Raw genomic sequence first — 15,925 nt, 5'->3', positions numbered from 1 at the left:
CCCACAGGTTGCGAAGAGGAGCTTGATACAATTGCTTCACACAGTTTCCAGATAATTAAAAATAAATAAATACATAAACAAATCCTTGTCATATTTTGCTTCTATAAAGGTTTGTGTTGATTCATTACATGGAATCCAAATGAAATATATTCTCATTTTTGTTTTTTGTGTGACAAAATATGAAATAAGTTGAAGGATTAGAATCAATTTGGGAAGATCTTTTATTTTTAGACCTTTTGGGATTTTGCATTACCAGCTGCACTTGGTTTCATTAAAGTTTAAAAATGTCAGCCCTGTTCCAGTTGTTTCATGCTTTTATTAAAATTTGGAAATATATTTAACTATGTAACTATGTAAAGGATAATTTATTTTTAACTTTAATGGCAAAATTTTTATTACCTAAAAAACACTATTTTTGGACAGTCAGTTTCCCAGAGACTCATGTACTCAGAAAATCTAATGCATTAGCATTATAAATAACTCTCCAATTTATTTTCACTACTCACATACATATACTACTTGTTTATAATATTCTCTACTATAAAAAGATACCAAGATAGTTGATTTTTATCAGGGTTTAAACTGGAGTCACTGTCACTATGCTTCGAAGATAAAAGTTTAAAAATGAACCTTAGAGCAGAATAGCTGGTCTGAAGCCAAGATGGAGGCATTAACAAATGACTTGTAGACTTTTGCTGATGTCTGATTAGATTGGAAACAAACAGAAAAGGGGAAATGATACCACTGAGGTCACTCAGTGTCTTTTGTCAAAATCACCCAGTAGAGGTTGGTAATTGCTGTATCAGCTGCCTTTGTATTAAGCAAACAGGGACTTTTGATTTAAAGTTAAACAACAACACAACAAACCACGTGCATGTCAGTATGAGGTTTTCTGAACTGACTGACTGCATATCGACCTGATGTCCTTGTGTATTTATCCAATGCAAGTAGATCCCTGATATATGACAGTTGGAAATGGAAAAGAAATATTTATACGAAGGTTAGCAAAGTTAAATAACTTCAACTCAAACAAAGTGATGTGAAAGGTCACATCACAACAACATTTATGCGCTCTTGTACAATTAAGGAGTATTTCTTAATTGACGTAACTTCTCATGTAAGGGAAATTTACCAAACATTGTTGAGAAAATATTTGATTTATATTTGCTGGCACCTTTCACTTTATAACTGTCATGGAGCCATTGACTAACATTTTAACATTTTGAAGGTGACAGTTAAGGGGTTAAGATAACAAAAAAGGTGAAAAGTATCATTTCACTTTAGTGTCTGTTGCTCCTAAAGCAATAAATATATATTTATTTATAAAGCAGCTTCTATTGCTATAAAATATTAAAATATTTGCTGACACTTGGATCAATTGTAGATCAGTAAGTCGCTTTAAAATTTGACTACCATTATTTTTTTTAAATAAAAGTGCAAATAAAAGAGATTAGGATTTAAAAAATCCCAATGCAACTACATGAATGTTTTTTTTGAAAGAGAGAAAAAAGGGATCCTAAGTGAGTCAAAAGTCTCACACCTCCACTTGCTGCTTCCACTCAATCTGTCTGCAGTTTGTGCTAAATCAATTACCCTTCAACTCCCTGTTGCTGTTCTTATTTTGTTTCTTTGTTGCTAATGTGCACTGGTGTTGTTATAGTTTTTGGAACTTGTAAATTGTTGTCTCAATATGAAAAAAATTGAAATACAGAGAAAAAAATATTTTCCAATGAATTACTGGTATGATCTGTTGTCATTGTTGATGACTTCTTCACATTGAAAAGACAGCAGTTTAGCAAAATGTGCAAATCAGCCTTGCAGACTGCTCAAGACGTTTTCAGCGTCTGAAGCAGAAAGGCTTTTCTCAAAGACCACAGTGCTTCCTGCCATGATGTTGTCTTAACCTTAGGAAGTTTGGTTAAGTCAAGATAACTATACTGAGAGACAACAAAAATGAGTGCAAAACATTGTAAACAAAAGTGTGACAATCATGGTCAAGTTACAGGATGCAAATACAAGCATCTTGCTTGAAAGTGTAGGGCTTCCTCTAGATTTCTAAACATCCTCCCCCAGCAAAATGCTGAGAGTGCATAGCTCTTCACAGCATGTAGAAAGAGTATTAGAGTATTTGAACATTCCCAAAACGAGACATCAGCAGGCCTGAAAAAATGTAACACCTTACAACCGAAAACAAAAACATGATGCTGGAACAATTTACTTCAGAAGACACATTCTCTTTGTCTGAGCAGCTTCAGACCCACTTAGATAGGTCTGTCTTCATTAAGACAGAGTTAAAACATCAGATTAAAAAGTAATGCTTTTCTATTTTATTATTTATTTTTTTGATAGAAAATTTTAATGTGTGTTTCCTGCAATTAGCTTTACTATTACTACTACTTTACTACCACACTGCATGTAAATAAGTGGAACAAAAGCTGAATCGTTTCTGGAAGCATGTTCATAAGAATAAATTCAGCTTTATACTCGGAACCTCCATCTTAGTTTAATACGCCAAATCTAAAATGAATAAAAAGGAAACTGATTTTTTATTTTTTATTTATTTATTTTTTGCTTGCTTGTTTATTTGATTCTTGAAGATGTTTATTCTCTCATTAACCTTCTTCAGTTCTGAATAATGGTTTCTAGTTCTGGCCTCACAGGAAACAACAGCGGCCATCAGATGTTGCAGCATGGAGCCAAAGAGGTTCCCATAAAGACAGAAGACAATTACTTGAAACAACAAAACATCGATGAAACTCTTTATGCCTCATACTGGATAGTACTCAATTGCAGCTGGAGTAAGAGAGGAGGATATTTTCCAAGTGCAATATTAGTTTGAATTTTAAGCCTAACAAAAGAAATTGGTTCACCCCAAGACTCACTCCAAGTAAAGGACTCAGCAGGGTTCCATGGATAGAAATAAAAACTTTTTTGAACAGAGACTTGAAGCGTTTTGGGAAGAGTGAAATAAGTCACCTACCTTAAACATGTAAGCACCGGCAAACAAAGGAAGTGGCCTCATGTATCAAACACCTGTGGCTCAACTGCGACTTGTCTCCCAAGGTGGTCACACAACCATTCACAAGTTCATAGAGGAGATTAAAACTCTTCACATGTTGCCTTCGTCAGGAAGCATTCCACAAGTGACAACAACTCCAACACCACACAGGTCTGTGGAGTGGCTCAGTGGTCCATGTGTCCTTACCAGACCTTTTGCTATGATTGTCTTAAGAACAATGTTTCACTTATGAATCTGGAACTCATGATCAGAACAGAAGGAAGCTCATGTAGGCTTCAGAGTAGCTTTTTAGTTGCGTTTCTGTCCTCCATCAGGTCACTAAAGGAGTTTCTGCTGTGAATAACCGTCTTTCTTTAACATAGAAATTAATCTTGAATTCTGTGATTTGTGTGTGTGTGCTGTGATATTCTTTAAAAGTGCCATGAGATGTTGAATTGTTTGAGAATTTGTGGTATATCAGCAAGCTGAATTCAGTTAACAAATTAAAAAAACTTAATGTTCTTTTCCTTACTCTTCGCAAACATGAGCAACTGTCAGTTTCCCCGTAACCCTGCAAGGATAAGCAGGTATAGAAAATAAATGGATGGATGACTTATGTTGCGTATCACACCTGTTTCCAAATCTGGTGCATCAGGCGTCAGTTCATTACTCTGATAAACGTTTGACATTATGACTTTAAAGCCATGAAATTAGAAAACTTAGAAATTCAATTAATTCAGCGAATAACAGTGAAGTGAAAGTTTTATAGTTTCCTGTTTTCCGTTTTTTTAAAACCAATTAATTAGACTGAAAGAAATTTTACCCCAAGACAGAAACTTATTTTAAGAGCCTTTATGGGAAAAGTGAACATAAATTTGTACTTTGTATAAACTGCACTTTGTATTTTCTCAACTGATTTATTTCTAATTTCCTCCACAAGAACCAGCTCTAATCTTTGTGTGTGTGTCCACAACTCACGCATGATGGATTTACAACTACTGGTGAATGTGCAGATTGGCCCTTTTCCCACTTTTTACTTCCCACCCATCATCCCTCCTGGGAGTGCATCTCCGTGTCCCACTCCACTCTCCTATTAATATCCCGCTGGGGAGAGCAGAGCGCATGGTGACTTTGGGAGCGGAAACGCCTCCAAACACCCCGAGAGGAAGAAGAGCCACGAAGAAGATTAAAGCAGATGGAGAGACGGTTTCATTCCGACCTGTGTGAAACATTTGGTAAGTGTATAAGAGAACAGAAGTGAAACACAAACTACAGCTACGGGTGGAAAAGATGGCCCAAAATTTGGGTCATAATATCTGACCCAGACAGAAATGCATCTTGTGAAGTTACTCTGAACATTCCCAGTCTTTATTTGCTGCTATTCTCCCTCCCACATTCAGTGAGTTGGGAAGCCACCATGACTCCCGTTGCTGTCACTCACCACAGCATCATTATGGGAGAACCAGTCGCCGGAGTTTGTTCCCACACACACAATCTTTTGTGGGTCAGTGACTTATTGCTTGATAATATTCATCACTGGACATCTGTCCAGTGGCACATTATAACAAATGTAAAAAGAAAAAGAAATCACAACAAAGCCACATGATGCTGAGACAGAGCCTACTTCATTTCCACCAGGAACATTCACAGGAGTTTAATCTTATCCTGCAGAATCGACGGAGGAAAAAATGTGCAAGCATAAACATATGATTAAAGGAAGTACATCAGGATGTACAGAAGGGAAGAATCTCTCCTGACCCAGGCCTCATTCAGATCCAACTTTTCCTGTCCTCTGGGAAAAGAAAGTTCTCTCTTTATTTCTCACATGGCCTGGCCACCCCTGATCCTAACACAGGACCAGAAGACGTTGAGGAAGCCATAGGTCAACTTGTCCATATTGGATAAATATTACACTTCAAATGTTCAGTGAAAGTCGTTATGGACTAGATTAATATATAAAAACCACCCAAAAAACTCAAAGTGAATCTCACAAAAAAAAAAAAAAATCAGATGTCCCACTGCTGACTTATTGCCTGCAGCTTCTATCAGTGTTTTTTCCTGTCAGACCACCTCAGCATAGCTGCGAGACAAAGCCCCCCGCTCATAATCGACTTTATGAATCAACGCCAAGCTGCAAGTCCTCCGTGCTAAACACTGCCAGTGTCAAAGATCATGAGAACATTTCTGCGGCGTATGTTCACACAGGCTTTTTAGCCGTTGTGATGCTTATAACACGTGTGTTAAAGGTCATTCAAAGAAGAACAAACACATATAACTGTAAACTTTCAGGCCAGAAGCGAAGAGATGAAAGCAGTAATATTCATTCCCAGAATCTTAAAGTGGAGACCAACTTCTCACAGAGAGCTTTATTTGTTAAAGAATGCCCTGTAAGAAAATATAGCATTTGACAAAAACAGTGAAAACCCCTTGAACATTTTATCATTTTCCAACATTTTTTTTTTATATATATTTGATTGGGTTGAGAGAAAATGATGCATATTTTCAACAGTTTCTGCAAAGAAATATTTGAATAGTCCAGCATGTACATGTTTTCACACAGTTTTACTTTGGGAAATTTATAGCATAAATAAGTAAGAAGTTCATAAATTAGGATTTCTAGCTTTGGTCAGGTCACATTATGATGTTCAATCCATTTGCCTACAAAGACATGGCAGCCAAAATTCAGATTCACATCTCAACCCGGAGAATATGTTGACAGGAAAACTTAAATTTACATCTTTCAAAATGGGCTTTCATGGAAAAGTGGGAGATTATTTATTTATTTATGTTTTTTTTTTAAAAAAAGAAGAAATCTAATTTGCATTTTGTACAAGCCATAAAAGGCGCACTGTAGATATGTGAAAGAACGCTTCCTGGTCAGAAGAGACTAAATTGAACTTCTTGACCAACATGCAACATGTTATACATGGTGGAAAACACACGCATTGTGATAAATGGTGGTGGTTGTGTCATGCTGTGGGAGCGCGTTTCTTTAATTATGTTATTTAACACAACATTTAATTTGATTGGCTTTCCTCTTAGTTCTCACAAAAAAGCTCTTCTACATAATTCACTATATTTGAACATTACAAAACAAGACATTCAGACGCTTTTCTGCTGGGGGTCTGCAGGGTTAAGGTTGCGGTCGTGGTGCTTCTGCTTTTGATCCATTGTTCATTAACAATGTGCAAATTTACAGTATTGTATGTCAAGTGGAGCGCGCCCACATTTGAGAAGTAACCTTGTGAGATTTTTCTTTTCAGCAAACATAGCAGTGAGTGAAGTGCAGATGCAATGAGCTTGGATGAAATGAAAGAAAAAAAAATATCAAAGACAATAGTTTAGTGAACTATATGTTAAGCAGTCACATTTTACATGCAACAAATAATGATATTTCATGATATGATGGCAAATGTAAAGCAAAAGAAAAAAAATGACAAAATGCAACAACCAGAAAACATGAAAATGTATATTCATCAAACAGCACACGCAGGTTAAAGTGCTTGAAAAAACAGAGATATTTTCAGTATTGTTGTAAATTTAATCAGTTGTCATTTTATTATTTAATGCACAGGTGTCAAACTCCAGTATTGAGGGCCGGCCTCCTGCAGTTTTTAGATGTGCCACAGGTACAAACTGCTGGAATGAAATGACTTAATCAGCTTCTCCTTGTGTAGATCAGTTCTCCAGAGCCTTAATGACCTAATTATTCTATTCAGGTGTGGTGCAGCAGAGGCACATCTAAAAGTTGCAGGACAGCGGCCCTTGAGGACTGGAGTTTGAGACCCCTGATTTAATGTATCAAAAGACATACATTACATACACAGCTGAAATAATCTTCAGCTGTGCTGAAAGATTATTTTCCATGTAAATAACAGGATTTGATTTACAGTCCATTTGTTCTGCTCTGTTCGACTTAAGCACACGCAGTGTCTCTGACTGTTTGAAGAATAAACAGAGTTTTCTCCGGATATCCATTGTGTTTGTATTTAATCAGCCTGATGATGTGACACACTTGTTGAGCACTTTCAGTTAATAATTGTATTTTAATAATTTAGTAGTGGTGGTTGTAGCTAAAAGTGTCATTGTTTACAATTAATCACCGTAATGTACACTAGAAATGTTAGCTCCAGTGGTTGTAGCTTGAATTAGATGAGATATTTAATAAGAGGGAAGACCATTTTTAGCACAAAGGAGAGCTTTAACCATCTTTATTTATTCCAAGACCCTTTGTTACAGGGGAAACAACTCAAAAATATTTTCTGTTATTACTATCAACACTCATTTATAAAGTAAACGTTTCATTTAAGGCATGTCTCTGTTGAATGTTGTGGATGTAATGTCATGAAGGGTGTGCTACTACTGAATACGCTGTCATGGTTTTAGTGACGTTTGGACCAGACCAGTTGAAGCAACTTACAGAAATCAAATGTGAAAGCAACAAAACAGAAACACTGAGACAGTTATGACAACTTAAAGAAACAAGCAAGGAATGAGTGAAGGAGAAGTGATTTACAATGGACAGATACCAATCAGAAACCGGGTGCAGCTGTAAGAGAGAGCAGGAGGCAGAAGGCTGAGGGAGGTAGAGAGGCGGCACAGAAGAGCAAGGAGGAGTAAACAAACTGGGGAAAAGCTACAACATACATATAAAAGGAATAAAGACTAACTGAACACAAGGAATAAGCAACTAACATGACATAAATAAGAACAACATAAACAACAAATGATCAAAATGCAAACCCATAAAACCCCCCAAAATACAAAACAACTTATGATCCTAACATACACTAAAGCATAGATCTGAGCTCTTACAAAACTCATCAGGCAGGTTATAGTATTTATGCAATTCTCACTTGGGACTAATGGGGCCAATATGTGTAAGGATGTGTATGCCACCTGCAGTAACTTGAATAAAAACATTGATAAAGGCAGGAAGGATTTATGCATTCACATTGTTAACACCAAAATCTGGCTACGTTTTGAATGTTTAGCTGAAATGGAAAGTCATTCAACATATTTTTTTTATTTTCCTATTTTTGCGAGCTGATAAACGCTGTAGTCTTCTCTGTTTATAGCTGACAGGAGTGGTACCTGGGAAACAGCTTGCTGCTCTACTTCATCAGCTTCAATGCTTGTGCAATCATAGATTGTATTTTGTCTGCTGTGGTAGCAAGTGGCTATTTGAACTATTTCCTTACCAGTTATATGTTCACTTTTTTAGACCTCTGGAAACCTGAGAGAAAGTGGGGTTAGAAAATCCCAGTATATCAGTGTATCGTCAAGTCATAATGTTGATAATGTTGTTAACATGCAATGGAAAAGTTAAATCTAAATCAAATCTAAAATCTAATTATATTTACTGGGTGCTGGATATAATGCTACAGAATATTTTTTGACACAGTTTAAGAATCTGTGGCATTCTGGCTTAGCTAAATAATAATAATAATAATAATAATAATAATAATAATAATAATAATAATAATAATAATAATAATAATAATAATTCTTTCTACAAGTAGTCAGCAGAATCATGTAAGAGGCAAAAAAAATTTCATGACTGTGGGCAAAACATTTTAATATTTAAAGAGACCAATACACAATTCCTTATTATGAATGTGTAATGCTGTAACATCTACATGTTATAAAACATGTCATTTTGTTATTCTAAATTATTTAGTTGGATAATCCTCATCATGCACTTTCCCTGGAATAGTCAAAAGCATTTTTAAGAAAAACAATCCAATCAGTAGAGTGGCTCATTTCGAGGGCACTTATGCAGGAAAGGGTTTCGCTGACATTTTTCTTGCGACTCTTAGGAAATTGCATGTCTCGCAGCGATTTCACATCACTCAAGCATTGTTAGTCTTAAGTGTTTTGTGAACTCTCACATTGTAGGTAGTGTTATTGTCATTATGGAGTCAAGGCCGCAGGAGGAATCTACTCTTGATTAATTTACCTACTTTCAGAAATTTCAGGAATTTCCAATCTGCACATTTTTTGCACTTCCAGCTCTCCCATCCAAAGAGTACATCATCCATCTGCAGTCAGAGATCCCCGATTATTGGATTCATATGGAAAAGCTAAACAAAGATAGGAAGGAAACACACCATCTGCACTACCGAACATAATTAGGAAGTGGAAAAAAGACAATGAGCCAGGGAGTAATAACAAAATAACCTAAAAGCCCACCTGAGAGGGAAAATATGACATTCCAACAGATTTTACATAACATGCAGTCACAATAATGTGGGCTTACTTCAAGGTACTTTGAGGTGAAGGGATTTTAATGGCAACTGCATCATTGGGTAAATATAAATATAGCGCAACAAATTTCTTACTGAAAGGTAATTTAAAGAAAATGTTTGTTTTTTTTTTTGTTCCTTATCAGTTAAGAAAGAAGTTCAGCTCTTCAAAACACTAGTAATTATTAAATTTGTCAGCATACAAAAGACAGCATACAAAAACTTCAGAAGTTGCTGGCATGGCTGATGAAAGTATGTAAAAAACCTTAAATGTAGTGAATCTTTTCAGATTGACTGCAGCAGCATAATTAGAAAGAAAAGTTTGATTAGATGAAATCTGCCTCCTTGTCAGATCTATGGAAGCCTGTGAGGTCATTTGCAGGAGTTTCATAATACTCCCTCACCCTGTTGCAGTTTGATCATGTTTCCGTACAAAGAATCAAGTCAAATACTCTCTTTCACATTTAAACATTTTTTTAAGAACACATTAGTATCCGAGATACAAGTTCAGATTTTTTTTGTTTGTTTCCAGTTATAATAGTCTGAAACTGGAATTTGAAAGCCTTTACAAATATCTCTATATCTCTCTGTCTCTGTTCAGGACCTAAAATAGAGCTGAATATTTGGTGACTGAAAATGATTTAAAGCTTCCTGTCCAGCCAAGAGTTGCGGTATTTTCTTAAAGACCATCTATGTGTTGAGTCCTCCCTATGTCTTTGTTTTCTGCCTTTAGTGATTTACTGTAAAGTCTACAAAGGCTAAAACATGAATGAACTTTCAGTAAAATTCCTCCCAGGCTACACGTTTGACCTCTCAGCTGTGCTGCATTGTGCTGCACCCTGCAGACGCCTCAGAAACATGGAGGCCCTTGTTTATTGTCACTCTGCCGTCTCCTTGGAGACACTGTCGCTGCAGCAGTGCAGCTCACTCGGCTTGGAGTCTGATGGGAGTGTCAGAGTTTCTCACAGATGCATTTGGCATTTCAATTAGGGTAAGTAACTTAGACTACGTTGGCTGTTTGAGGAAGGAATGTGAAGACTTTTGAGCTGACAAAACATTTTCCATATACATGAAACTAAATATCAGTTCTAAACCCAAATGATTTTATGTCCCTTCAGGTCTACTTCTCCCTCTTCTTAGCAGAGGAAATTAGAAAATCATCATAGTAAAAAGATCTGAAAAAAATATGGCCTGTTCCCTCCTCAAGAGTTTCATTTATTGTACAAGAATAGTATGGAGATTCAACACGAACATCTTGTGCTCATAATTTCTCCTCTAAATCATCTCTTCAGCCAAAGTCACCAGTAGTCTTTCCAGTAAGGAGTATTGTCATATGAGCTTCTACTGTGTTGCTGTTTATTCTGGATGAGGTCTAAGTAGTTCAAAGATCCTGTTCTTACTTGCTTCTACTGGATGTTGTGTTTTAGATTCAACAGAAGGAAAATATGAACATCTACCTCATGGCTGAGTAACGTCTGAACCACCAGAAACAAACATGGGAGGAACTTAATAAAAAGCACTCACTGATTTAATGCCAATCATTTTTATCACTAGTTACATTCATCTTGTCAGAGTCACTACTGTAGTATTTCATATTATCATATTAATGAACTATGTTCTAATATCTAGCACAAAAAAATCCTGAAACAGTTCATGGTTATTGTCACCTCTGGTTTACATGTTTAAAGGCAGTAAAAATTATCCTTTTTTTATTCGGATTATATTTTTCTACAAGCAGATCCGATGAGAAATTTACTCAATAAAGACTAAATAATTGTTCTGAACAAGATTCCCAGAGCCACAGTTTTTGGCACCCATTGCTTTGTACAACCTCCAATATTTTTGTCTAATCTTCCTAGCATTAAGCATGTAGAAATAAATGTGGTAATCCTAACAGTGTTAAACAGTTTAGTTTAATTTAATGTCAGACAGTTACAAAAAAAAAGAAAAAAAAAAAGAAAAAGCTCATTTGTCGTTTTATTTAAGTGCTAAGGTAAACAGCCTGGCTAAATTAGTGCAGCCAGTGCGAAATTAAAAGCTCTGGCGTTTGGCACCACATACCTGGCAAACACATTAATCTCGCTTCGATTTAATCCCTTCTGGCTGGGCGCAGGTTTGATTAGTCAATTACAGTGACGAATTGAGTTACCCCTGTTTTCTGTAAGAAATATCCAGAGCCTCTCTGTTCTTAAAGGTTTCCACAGTAAGTCCCAGCCTTTGGGACAGTGAGAAAATGGGTATTTTCTCGCCCCGTTCCGTTAAAAGCGTTCCGGCATCACTGAAGTGTGACTGAACTGGATAACAACTGTAGTTTGTTTCACCTTGTACATAACGGCAGCAAGGTGGAAAAAACCAGCTGCATCAGCAAATAAAGCACCTTCGCAGGATGGCGAGTCGCTTCTAAACCATCCTGTCAGGTAAGTGTTCACTTGTCACTGGCTTTCTGAAAATCCTATAAGCTCTAATCTTCTGGGACTTCAGTTTCTGAAGTGATTAAAAAAAAAATTCTTAAAACCGTCGTGTGAGCATGTCTGATAACTGCTTTTTGTAATGAAAACAAAATATTTATTTCCAGCAAAAGCAAACTTGTGTAAACATACAGTAAAGAAGAAGGCAGAAAATTTTGATTTCCCCAGGGAACAAGCGAAATTTAATGAGCTGTGATTTAACACTTTAGGGTCGACTTAGCAAAGCAGTTGGACATGTCACAGCTAACGATCCAATTTTGGTTTTGTTTAACAACATTAGCACATACAAAGCAAGCTTTTATATATAATTGGTGTTTTTAATTACATATTTTAAATTTACAAGCCAATTTCTAGTCAGTTTTTGTTGATGTCATGCAGGTTGTCAACAGACTATCTTACATTCAAGGTACTTTTATGCTTACTCAACTATATCTATTCACAATCCCTTTTTTCACGATCTTCACCGGCTTAACTCACTCTAATGATAAAATATATTGTCTAATCATTTCTGAGCAGGACTGTCTTCCTTCTCCTGTTTTAAAAACTCATTACAGGAAGTAGAGCAGACAAACATTGTCACTCTCTGTTTGTCTTCCAGTTGAACTAGCAAAGTGTTTGGTAAATCTCTTCCCAGCCCTCTGCTTCTCACCACTTTATCATTTACATCCAACTCTTCTGGCCATTGCCTTATAACCAGCATTGCATTATAATTATTAGACAATATCTGTGTTTCAAGTTTTTTAAAAAATGTCTCATACACTGCAAGCGTTGAATTTTGCTATTTTTCTGAATAAATTGTGAGTAAAGTATAAGAGACATAAATGTTAAGAAGTCAGTCCACTTCAGGCAAGAATTAAAGACAAATTAAAAGGCAAAAAGCGAAGCAAAGCAAGTTTTCAAAGCAGAATCTGAGATGTAATTGAGCCACAGCTTCTAGTCCATTGGCTGAACTTGCATGACATAGTACATAATATTTTTAAAGTAAACATTAGCACATCACAAATGCCTTATGTTAACTTCTACTACTATTTAAAGAAGTATTTCTTTTAGGGACCTGCTAATGAAGGTCACAACTTTGTTATTAGCTTACTGAGTTTCAACAAATATTTAATTCTGTTTCTAAATATTCCGAGTTCAAAACAATTATGCAGCACTGAAAAAAGTAGAAATAATAAACCTTTAATTTGATAATATTTGTTCAGTGATTTAAAAAAGGATATGACAAATAAGTTCTTTACAAAATCTGCAAAGCCAAACTCTTTGGTGCAGCCAAGAGCTACTTAAAAAAAATTAATGCAACAAAAGCATTTCTTAACGCACGCAAAAGCATGATTCCTACCACCTGTACTTTGATTAAAAAAATAAATCTCTAAGAATATATATCTTATAATGCTGGCATTTTGGAAATATAAATAATTTTGGTTTTCTTTGAACTGAAACAGGAGATGTTTAAATTGAATTAATGTCAGACAGTGAGGTGAGTTTTTTTTATAAACTGTGTGTAGTTTCATCTCCATGCACAGATTTTGCACAAAAACAAATGTGAAAACTACTTAAGCCTGCCTTTCTAATTAAGAACACCATTTTTGTTAAAATGTAGTTATTACAAACTTTGGTGGACGGGGTTTAAGAGCTCCACGCTGTTCTGGAAACCTCTGAATAAGCCAAGTAACAATTGGAAACTGTTTTATGCTATTTTATGGAGAGTAGCGGTGGGCTGTATGTCTTAATTATGTTTGAATTATGTCCCTGTGGAAGCGTGTGGACCACTGATGGGCGTGTAATCTGTGGTCCCTGCTTCAGTAAACGGCGTCAAGAGTCAATTGTTAAACTGTGAACTGCCAGGTTACATCAACTGTGCATAACACATAATTACTGGTGAGGAAAAAAAGGGCAAATCTGTATAAGTCTTTAAACGTATAACACACAGACCATTGAACCAAAATGTTATGGAGCCTTTGATGAAGCATTCCTATCATAGTTAACGTTTTATGTCAGTAGCAGCATAAGACTATCAGCTGGAAGAAAACTCAGTGATACTTATTGAATGTCTTATTTTTCAGGGAACTGACCATTTATATTTTAGTTGTTTGAAGTTGGACCATAATACAAATATGGAAGAGTAGACATACTTTAAATATTAGTAAATGATATTTATGTATTTTTTTTTTCCTTGTGAAAATCTGGTCATCTTTTTTCATTATGATTACATTTTGATCGTGCTTTTGCACCTTAACATCAAACTTCAAAATTACGCACCGGGACTTCAACTGCATCATGTAATAAGCTTAATGTTAGTTCAGTAAATAAAGAAAGACAAAATTATGGAAAATGATGCCTGCTATTCAGTTCACTCCCCTGTTGTTTTTTTATGCTCACATTTTTAGCTCCATTGCATCATAAATGTTCTTCTAAAGTTTCAAAGTGAATCTTAACATATGAATCTGATCAGCCATTCTGCATCTGAAAAGTTTTTCAACTGTTTGTTGCTTCCAATAACTTTCATTATGTGAATGACTTCATCATTCATTTTGCAAAGTTAGAAAGAGGTACAACTTGCTGCCCCTACTTTTCTTGTCATTCTCAAGATAAAGCAGGCATTTTAAAATAAAACTAACCAAACCCTGCCTGCTCAGACAAAGTTAAGCAGAAGCTGGTTTCCAAATTTAGCAACTAATCAATTAGGTGTTTCTCACAGGCCGCTGGGTGTAAGAAGAAAGTACAAGTAAAGATAAAAGGTGAGAGATACTCATCAGTGTGCCAGAGACACCAACCCAGCTTCGTCTTACAGCATGATTGCCCTATCAGCTGTTGAGGAAATACGTCAACAAGCCCTGCTCCCCCAAAGAGAGCAAACAAGTGGTTGATTGCTCCTTTAAAGATTGGGATCACACTGACTCAGAGATACACAAGTTGTTTTTCACACATGGTTACATACCTCAGATTACAGAGGGCATGCATAGGCTTCCCAGAGCTAACATCTATAACAACAAGGACCTGAGTCCGAATTTCGTATCACAAGTCAGTAATTGTGAAATGGTATGACAGTAAATATCCTTGAGTCCTTAAAAACAGTGGATGGTCCTTAAAAACAAGAGGTACTGAAGCTGGAGATATTGTTTTACAACCTAACCCTTCACAAGTCTCTCTCTGATCTGCTGTGTTCTTGATTTACTTTTTACTTCACTTTTTATGACCAGAATTTATTTTTAATATTTACAATTGAGTCTGTGTTTGACAGCGACACATGAAAACTGTTACACTTTGCAGCTCATGACACTTCCACTGGAAAAAACCATTAGATTCATATTTAATAACAAAAAACGCTTTTCTAGGTGTATGCATGCTACTGTGGTAGAAGTTAAAACAAAACAGGCATAATAACAATAATCACTAATACTAGAAAAGAAATGCGTGGGAAACAAGCCATAAGCACATTCCCTGAATCATTATACAAACGCAGAAAACATGAAACAGCTGTGAACTTTGTAGTAATTGTAATTTCTGATCCCAGGAGTGATTGACATTGACCTACCAAAATCCATCCAAGAGGTTTCACATTTAGCAAAACAAATATTGATGATCCCTAAGGTTTTGTGGACTGACGGGACAGTAATTGAAGATTTTGGAACCTGGTTTCAAAGTAGCAGCATTTTAGAAAAAAACAACATAATACTGACAGTCACACATGACAGTAGTAGTGTGATGGTCTGGGATTGCTTTGCTGATTCAGCGCCATCAGAGATTCTGAATCAGCAAATGATGTAACCATTAACTCAGTTTTCTACCAGAAAATCCTTAACAACAATGTCTGATCATCAGTTTGCGACCGTCACCCTAAATATAGTTGTTCTTTGTAGTAGGACAATGATTAAAAGCACACCAGCAAGTCCACCGCTGAATGGCTGAAAAATAACTAAATAAACCTTTTGTTAATTTGCTGTACATTTATGCTAGACTCTATACAATGCAGCTCTAGGGGCCTTCGTCACTGTGGTATTGCAGAAGCAGAAAGATTGAGTCACTGCCTCACTCATACTGTTGTTTTTCAGAAATTTGGCCACAAACATAGACCCCACTTACAGGCCGAGCAAAACAGAGGCATTCATTGTTTTCTATCAAAAGCAAGAAAAGGCCGAGCCCCCCAAAAACACACAGTGCCAGTGAGAGCCCATAGACAAGCCAAACGGGTATCTGTTCTAAATAAAACCTAA

The 15,925-nt window shown here is 36.1% G+C and overlaps 1 protein-coding gene across 9 annotated transcripts in view; it reads right to left on the bottom strand.

Moving 5' to 3' along the window:
- The window catches only part of LOC122837395 (hepatitis A virus cellular receptor 1 homolog), a 72,137-nt gene that overhangs the window by 6,851 nt on the left and 49,361 nt on the right, over nt 1-15,925 (bottom strand). The gene's annotated exons all lie outside the window — the stretch shown is intronic.

This window comes from Gambusia affinis, linkage group LG09 (assembly GCF_019740435.1).
Source record: "Gambusia affinis linkage group LG09, SWU_Gaff_1.0, whole genome shotgun sequence".
NCBI classification, from domain to species: domain Eukaryota; kingdom Metazoa; phylum Chordata; class Actinopteri; order Cyprinodontiformes; family Poeciliidae; genus Gambusia; species Gambusia affinis.
The sequence above is the reverse complement of the archived record's forward strand: the minus strand, read 5'-3'. Positions and strand labels throughout refer to the sequence as shown.